The sequence below is a fragment of the Aotus nancymaae genome, unplaced genomic scaffold, assembly GCF_030222135.1.
Source record: "Aotus nancymaae isolate 86718 unplaced genomic scaffold, 86718_ANA_hifiasm-v0.15.2.pri h1tg000155l, whole genome shotgun sequence".
NCBI classification, from domain to species: domain Eukaryota; kingdom Metazoa; phylum Chordata; class Mammalia; order Primates; family Aotidae; genus Aotus; species Aotus nancymaae.
Window position 1 is genome coordinate 1,874,638 of NW_026988570.1, and position 9,186 is coordinate 1,883,823.

A 9,186-nucleotide genomic window follows, 5' to 3' on the forward strand; every position below is an offset into this window, starting at 1 on the left:
ATAATTACTTCCCATGTTTCCTGCTCTGCAGTACCACTGCATCCAGCCAACTTAGAAGCAGAGGAGCTTTGGGACTAAGCCTTGCCCTGGACTCTGAGAATTCTTGGGGTGCAAGCTGGTTTGCAGGCATCCTTGCAACCAGAAGAAGGGGGAACGAAAGCCTCCTCCACTGTCAAGGTGCTGACTTTTGTAGACAAAAGCTCAGTTCCTTCCTGGGCTCAGGCCACCTTCCTTTGTGTCCACCTTCCTTCATTAATAGCCAGACCACAGGCAGAATTCAAGAGAGCTTGTAAGTGCCTGGCAGCTGGACCACTGCACCCCATTCACAGTGGCCTCCACAGAAACCCTCCAACCTCTCATAGAGTCCACAGCCCATCTGTCCTGTTTCTCTCCCTTCTCTGGGGCACTCCTGGACATACAAACTCAGAGGGCAAATATTTTACAAAGCAGGATATTTGTAATGCCACCAATTGAACTTGGAATATTTGGCTCAGCCAGCCAGCCACAATGTAAACATCTGGCTTCTTATTATCAAAAAAAATGTATGGGAGTCAGACACTCTGACCCTCAGCCCCAAGCCTCACCACCTCCAATCCCAGGTGATCCACCCTCCACCTTGGGATCGTGGAAGGGGCCAGGCTGCACACAACTCCTGCTGGTTTTTTGTTTTGTTTTGTTTTTTTGTTCTTTGTTTTTGAGACAGTCTCACTCTGTTGTCCAGGCTGGAGTGTAGTTGTACAGTCTTGGCTCACTGCAACCTCTTTCTCCTAGGTTCAAGTGATTTTCCTGCCTCAGCCTCTTGAGTAGTTGGGACTACAGGCCTGCGCCATCATGCCCGACAAATTTTTGTAATTTTAGTAGAGATGGGGGTTTTACCATGTTGCCGAGGCTGGTCTTGAACTCCTGGCTTCAAGTGATCCACCCACCTCAACCTCCCAAAGTGGCGAGATTACAGGCGTAGCCACCGTGGTGGCTCTGCTGGTTTTTTTTTGTTTTTAAGTTGTACATGTAACAGTTTGCCCTTTGGGCTGGATCAATCCTACACTGAAACATTGAAGCATCAGCTTAACATGTTACATCTGCCGTGTTTTAGTTGTCATTCTTCCCATGGGCAGCTTTCTTTCTTTTTTTTCTTTTTTTTTTTGAGACAGAGTTGCACTCTGTCACCCAAGCTAGAGTGCAGTGGTGCAATCTCGACTCACGGCAACCTCTGCCTGTTGGGTTCAAGCAATTCTCCTGCCTCAGCCTCCTGAGTAGCTGGGATTACAGGCACATTCCACCACACCCGGCTAATTTTTTATATTTTTAGTAGAGATGGGGTTTTGTCATATTGACTAGGCTGGTCTCAAACTCCTGGCTTCAAGTGATCTGCACACCTCGGCCTCCTACAGTGCTGGGATTACAAGTGTGAGCCACCATACCCAGTCCAAAAGGCAACTTTCAATCCATCTATAAAGGAGATGGAAGAAATACGTGTGTGTGTGTAAGTGAATGAGTGTGTGTGTGGTATAGAGAGTGTATGTGTATGTGTGCTTCTTTGATAGTAGACTATGATTAAATACACAAAATGGTCTCAAGAAAGAGTTCTCAAAGTGCCTTTCGGAGTCTTAAGAAATCTCAACAAATAACTTTGGCACCTTCTAGTCACCTCTTTTCCTCCCAACTCTCAACAGTCTATCAATCCAACCACCCTAGAATAGAATAGATAATTCTCAGTGGTTGTGGTGAGTTCAATGACAATGACAATTTTCAAACATGGGAATATTTCTGATATGGAAAGAGATGAGGGTTTTTGGCTTTGGTGTCAATGTCACATAGTATACATAGAGAGCAGAAAGAGTACCCTAAAACCTGCAAGCACAGGCATTAAAGCTGAGATTTCCTTGGCCAGAGAGTGTAGCTCTTCAGAGAAGAAGCCCTTGCCAATTATTCTTTTCCTTTCTCAAAATTCATGCCAGATCAAAAACCTGGGGATCATAAAGGCCCTCCCCAGCAGGGTCCATGGATTTAAAGTTGTGGCCAGTATCCAGCAGGGGCTGACCCTCTGCTACTGGAGACTGCAAAGACCATCTACCCCATCTATTAACACCGCAAGACCAACGCTGAATGGAGCAGGCTGCAGATCCACAGGGGATTAGGGTCAGGCTGCTTCCTCCCACAAGCTGAGGGATGACCCCAGTGGATACCGCAGAAGCCCCTCAGATAAGAGACAATGCATCCCACAATAAACCTGCAGCCCTGGCTCTATATTTCCATTGAGTGGGTCATTTCTGGCCAGTATTATAACCCTGACTGACAAGGACCAGTAGGGTCACCCTGGATCTGAGATTGGCCAATTTCAGATTCTTTGTTTGAGGGTTCAATTACACAAACAAAAGTGGGTCTAACCCGTCACACTGTGGTTCAAGGCTACTTAAAATAAACACCAAGGAACCTGACTGCCTTTGTACTGAGTTTGTTTTTGTCCTCTCTAGTGACTCATGCTGCCCATAAGAGACTACCCTGGGACCAAGTCAACATCACATCCCCACCTGCATCACCGGCACAAGATAGAATGGTTAGAAATTCAGACACACCTGGTTTGCACTCAGACTCTAACACCTGCCAGTGTGTTATCTTGGGCAAGTAACAGAAACTCTCTAAGCCTCAGGTTCCTCAACCATTAACTGAGGCTAATAATGAGCATGAGGACTAAGTGATGCCTGACATGTAGCAGCTGTTTAAGACATAGCAGGCATCTATGCAGTGATTACCATTACCTCTGGAGTCCCTAAAATTACCTGCTATTCTGCTCATCTTTGATCTAGGAAAGCCATTTTAAAATTTCCCCAAAAAGCACTCTTTTTGTTTCTTTAACCCAAACAAAGCAGTAACTTACTCTGCATCACTAAAACTATTGTAAAAAGAGTTTCAGAGTTAAAAGTCTCTTCTATCCAACCTTAAAGATAATGAGATTGCTGAGAGGGAAGAAAACAAGGTAAGTCTACTGATGTGTTAGAAAAAAAGTGTGTGTGTGTTTGTGTTGGAAAGCTTTATAACAGCACCTGCACATACCCCAAAACACCAGCCAATTTTCTTCTTCCCAAATTCCAGGTAGAAATAGGGTGGACAAAACAGAAACCCTGGAAGGTGGCGTGGGCAGGGCCTCCCAGCACATCGTGTTGCCATAGAAGCCGCAGGTTCCTACCAGAGACAATCAGCTGACCCTAGAGAGGAGGCTGAATGCTTCTCAGATGGTTCTCACCCAAGGGAAATTAATTTACTTTTCAGAATGATAGCCTTAGCAATATCTGTGAGTGACAGAGTGGTTAATGTTAGTCGTCAGAACTGTGATTCCTTGAGATTTTTTTTTTTTTAATGTATACTAATGAATGCAAAACAAAATAATAATGGGAGACATGGAGCCATAAATTATAGCTGAGGCTGCCTGGGGTGAGCTAATTATTTCACTGTTGTATTAATTACATGTTTTAAAAAATTGTACGAAGAAACACCTTCCATCATTAGTGCCACTGCAGAGATCCTGCAGAAGCCCCAGCACCTCGGCCATAAAAGTAAAGAAGAAAGAGGGCCAAGACTCTCTAGATCCAGGCCTTCTCTCCTTTTTCCCCTCCATTCTATGGCAGATGTGGAGTCTCTGTGCATCCTGTGTGCCCCAACAACCATCCAGAACTTGCTATCATCTTGGAGGTAGCAAGCCTGACCACCATGTGTGAACAAGGAGATAAATGCAGAGCCCCAACATTCTCCAGGTTTCCCTGTCACTGAGGTTGAGCATCATGAGTCAATAGTCAGGTGATGAAGTGTGCTTCAGAGTGTGCATCCATTTCTTCATGCTCCAGGTTGTCTTTAGACTGTTCTTGGCAATGGAAATTGCCCAAGCAGCTTAAGAGCTGAAGCCTTCACTTCTCTCAATCCACAGTCTCAAAGGTAAGGCTCATAGGCTCTTAAAACTTAACAGCAGAATCTTTCAATCCATAAACATGATATGTCTCTCCATTTATTTAGATCTTGATTTCTTTCATCAGTGTTGTGTTGTTTTCAGGAGTCTTACACATGCTTTTATTAAATTTTCATCTAAGTTTTCAACTTTTTGAGCAATTATAAATGATACAGTATTTTAAATTCTGATACCCTTATATTCACTGCTGGTATATAAAAATATAATTGATTTTTGTATGTTTATTTTTATACCATATGACTTTGCTGAATTCACTTCTTAGTTGTAGAATTTTTTGTAGATATCTTGGGGTTTTCTACATAAATAATCATGTCATCTGAATACAAAAACAGTTTTATTGCTCCTTTTCCAATCTATATGCTTTTCATTTCCTTGCCTATTGCACTGATTACAACTTCCAGCACTATATTGAATAGGAGTAGCAAGAGGAGACATCCTTGCCTTATTCCTGATTTTAAAGGGAAGTAATTCAGTCCTTTACCATAAAGTATAATATCGACTGTACAGTTTTGGTAGGTGCTGCTTATTCAGTCAAGGATGTTCCTCGTTAGTCTTCCTTGAATGAGTGTTTTAACATGAATGTATACTGACTTTTTCAGACGCTTTTCTCTGTATCCATTAAAATGATTATGAGATTTTTCTTCTTTAGCATTCAATATGGTAGATCAAATAGACTTTTTTTTTTTTTTTTTAGACAGAGTCTCACTCCGTTGCCAGGCTGGAGTGCAGTGGCGTGATCTTGGCTCACTGTAACCTCCACCTCCTAGGTTCAAACAATTATCTTGCCTCAGCCTTCCGAGTAGCTGGGACTACAGGTGCACGCCACAATGCCCAGCTAATTTTTGTATTTTTAGTAAAGACAGCATTTCACCATGTTGGCCCGGATGGTCTCAATCTCTTGACCTTGTGATCTGCCTGCCTCGGCCTCCCAAAGTGCTGGGATTACAGGTGTGAGCCACTGTGCCCAGCCAAATTGACTGGTTTTTAAATATTAAACTAGCATTCCATCTCTGGAATAAATCCCACTTGGCTGTGATCTGTATTTTTTTATATTGTTAATTTAATTTTCTAATATTTTGCTAAAAATTTTTGTATCTATATTCTAAGGAACATTGTCTTGCATTCTCCTTTTATTATATTTTCTTTATTTGGTTTGGGATCAGTATATGGCTAACTTTAAAAAAATGAACTAGAAAGTGTTCTTTCTACTTCTATTTTCTAAAAGAGTTGCATAGGACTGTTGCTATTAATAATTCTTCTGGAAACATTTAGGATTTTCCAGTGAAAACATCTGGCCTGGAGATTTTCTTAGGAGTTTTAAAATCATGAGTTCAATTTCCTTAGTAGTTAGAAGGTTATTCAAATATTACACTGGGTGAGGGAGTTGTAATTTTTTTTTTTTTTTTTTAAGGAATTCATTCCTTAGTCTAAGTTTTCAAGTTTGTGTTTACTGAGTTGTTCCTAGTATTCTCTTATTATTATTTTGATATTCTTAGTGTCTATAATAACATTCCCTGTATCATTCCTGATATTAGTAATTTGTGTAGTCTCTTTTTTTCTTTGACAGTCTCACTAGAGGTTTGTCAATTTTATTAATCTTTTCAAAGGACTATTTTCTTTGTGCACTGATATTCTCTACTGCTCTGTTTTCCATTTCATTGATTTCTGCTTTTATCTTTATTATTTTATTCTTTCTGCTTCCTTTCAATGTATTTTGTTTTTCTTTTTCTAGGTTCTTGCTATTGTTTGAATATGTACCCCCAAAAGTCATGTGTTGGAAATGTAATCCCCAATGCAACAGTGTTCAGAGGTGAGGCCTAACAAGAGGTGTTTAGGTCATAAGGGCTCTGCCCTCATTAATAGGTTAATGCTGTTGTAAAGGGCCGGAAGAGAGGAGTGCACTCTATTTTGACCTCTCTTGCTCTTCTGCCTTCTCCCATGTGAGAACTTGACATTCCTCCTTTTGGAGACACAGCAGGAAGACCCTTAAAAGATGCCAGAGCCTTGATCTTGGACTTCCCAGCCTCCAGAACTACAAGAAATAAATTTCTGTTCTTTATAAATCACCCAGTCTGTGGTATTGTTATAACAGCACAAAATGGACTAAAAAGATCATTCCTGAAGTGAGAGCTTAGATATTGATTTGAGACTTTTCCTCATTTATAATGTATGCATTTAGCACATTTTGTAACATAGTGTTACAAAATTTTCCTTTCAGCACTGCTTTAGCTGTGCCCCACAAGTTTTGATATATATTTTCAATTCCATCTTGTTCAACATATTTTTCATATTTTAAAAAATTTTTCTTGAGAATTCCTCTTTTTACTACTATTTAGAAGTGTGTTGTTTAGGTTAGCAAGTGTTGGTAAGTTTTCCTTTTATCTTTGTTACAGAGCTCCAGTTTGAATACATCATAGAGACCTCACTCTGAATGACTTCAATCTTAAAAAATTTGTAGCAGTTTTTTTTTTTTTTCAGGACAGGATACGGTGTATCTTGGTAATGTTAGGTGAGCACTTTAAAAGAATGCGTGGCCGGGCGCGGTGGCTCACACCTGTAATCCCAGCACTTTGGGAGGCCGAGGCGGGTGGATCACGAGGTCAAGAGATCAAGACCATCCTGGTCAACACTGTGAAACCCCGTCTCTACTAAAAATACAAAAAATTAGCTGGGCATGGTGGTGCGTGCCTGTAATCCCAGCTCCTCAGGAGGCTGAGGCAGGAGAATTGCCTGAACCCAGGAGGCGCAGGTTGTGGTGAGCTGAGATCGCGCAATTGCACTCCAGCCTGGGTAACAAGAGCGAAACTCCATCTCAAAAAAAAAAAAAAAAGAATGCGTACTCTACTTTTGTTGGATGGAGTGTTCTATAAACGTCAATTCGATCCTATTAGTTGATAATATTGTTGAGTTTTTCTATATTCATGCTGACTTTCTGCCTAGTTCTATCAATTGTTGAGAAAGGACTCCTATTATAACTGTGGGTTGGTCTATATCTCCTTTCAGTTCTGCTAGTTTTCACTTCACGTATTTTGCAGCCTGTGCTGTGTTTTACATAGACATTTAGGATTGTCATATCTTCTTGATGGAGTTACCCTTTTTATCATTAGTGAATGTCCTTTTTAATCTCTGATAATTTACTTTTCCCCAAAGTCTACTTTATATGAAATTTAAATAGCCACCTTTTTAGGGGAAAATCTTTGCATGATATGTCTTTTTTCACTCTCTGACATTTAACCTGCCTATATTGTTATATTTGAAGTGAGTTTCCTATAGACAGCATAGAGTTCAGTTATGTTTTTAAATCTACTTTGTCAAGGTCTATTTTTTAACTGAATTAATTGACCATTTACATTTAATGTAATTATTGATATGTTAGGGCTTAAGTCTGACTTTTTAAAATTGTTTTCTCAGTTTTTCATTTCTCTGTTTTATTTTCCTTGCCTTTCTTTAGGTTACTTAAACATTTTTTTAAATTCCATTTTGACGCATCTATGTTTGTGAGAGTATCTCATTGTATAGATTTTTCCCTGGTTGCTTTAGCTATTACAGTGTTATATACATAACTCATTACAGACTATTTGTGGCAACAGTTTACCAGTTCAAACCAAGTATAGAAAACTTAACTCTTTTATATGCATTTCTCTCCCCTGTGTATAATTGTCTTAAATATTTCTTCTATTCATTTAGAACCACATCAAGCAGTGTACTGACTTTTGCTTACCATCAAACATAATTTAGAGAACTCAAGAGGAGATGAAAAGTCTATTGTATTTATCTATATATTTTTGCCTACTATGGAACTTTGGTGTTCCAAGGTCCTTTCTTTTATTGTTTCCTTTCTGTTTAGAAAAATTTCCTAGCAATTCTTTTAGGATAAGTCTGCTAGTGACAAATGCTTTTAGTTTTCCTTCATCTGAAAGTGTCTTGATTTCCTTTTCATTCCTGCATGACATTTTTACTGGATATAGAATTCTGACTCGATAGTTCTTTTGGTGCCTGAAAAATGTCATGCCACTTTTTTTCTGGCCTCCATGGTTTTTCATATAAAATATGCTACGATTCCAGTTGTTTCTCTCTCTACTGTTTTCAAGATTTTCTCTTTGTCTTTAGTTTTTGGATGTTCCACTATGATGTGTGTTGGTGTAAACTGCTCTGGGTTTATACTGTTTGGGGTTTGCTCAGCTTCTTTAATCCATAGTATGTCTTTTGTTACATTTGGGAAGTCAGCTATTATTGCTTTGAGCATTTTTTCAGCCCTCCTGTCTATTTCATTTTTTTTCCCCTGAGACTTTAAAGATACAAATGTTAGAGCTTTTGTTAAAGTTCTACAGGTCCCTGAGGCTTTTTCTTCATTTCCTTTTTTTTTTTTTCCAGGCTATTTTCTGTTTAGATTTGGTAATTTCTAGTGCTCTATCTTCCCATTCACTGATTCTTTCCTCTGTCCTCTTCGTTTTTCTGTTGAGACCATCCAATGGGTTTTTTCTTTAGGTTATCGTATTTTTCTATTTGAAAATTTTCACTTGGTTCTCTTTTATATCTTCTATTCCTTTGCTTAGACTTTCGATTTTTTTTTGTTGAGTTTTTTTTCATGTTTCAGCATGTTTGTAATTTCTTTTTTTGAAACATTTTTATGATGGCTGCTTTAAAATATTTTTCAGATTACTCTAACATCTCTGTTATTTTGGTGTTAGCACCTATTGGCTTTCTCATTCGGTTTGAGATATAACTGATTCTTGATAGAGCAAGTGATTTTCATGTGAAACTGTGTATTTTCATGTTATATTGTGAGACTCTGGATCTTGTTTAAACATCTGGCTTTTCTGACAGTATTGTGACAGAGAAAGGAGTCATTACTGACAGGCAGAGGTAGAGGTCAAGGTTCCTCACTTGTTCTCTATTACCCAAGTGATGGGGGTGGGCTCCTCAGTACTGCTGGAGAGGGGCGGAAGTTCTGGCTCCCCATATAGTCTTCACTGGCACAGCAGTGGGTGTAGTGTCATAACTGCCGAAGAGCAGTGACAGTTCTAACTCTCGTCGGACTCCTCTAACACCACCATGGCAGGAGGTGGCAGGACTTGTCTAGGTTGAGGCAGCTGTCCAGATTCCCCACATGGTTTCTCCTGAAACCACAGGTGCTAGGGCCTGTTGCTTCCTAGCAGGGCAGGGATACAAGGCCCAGCTCCCTGTTGGCCTTTCTTTGACACCATCCTGATAATGGAGTTAGG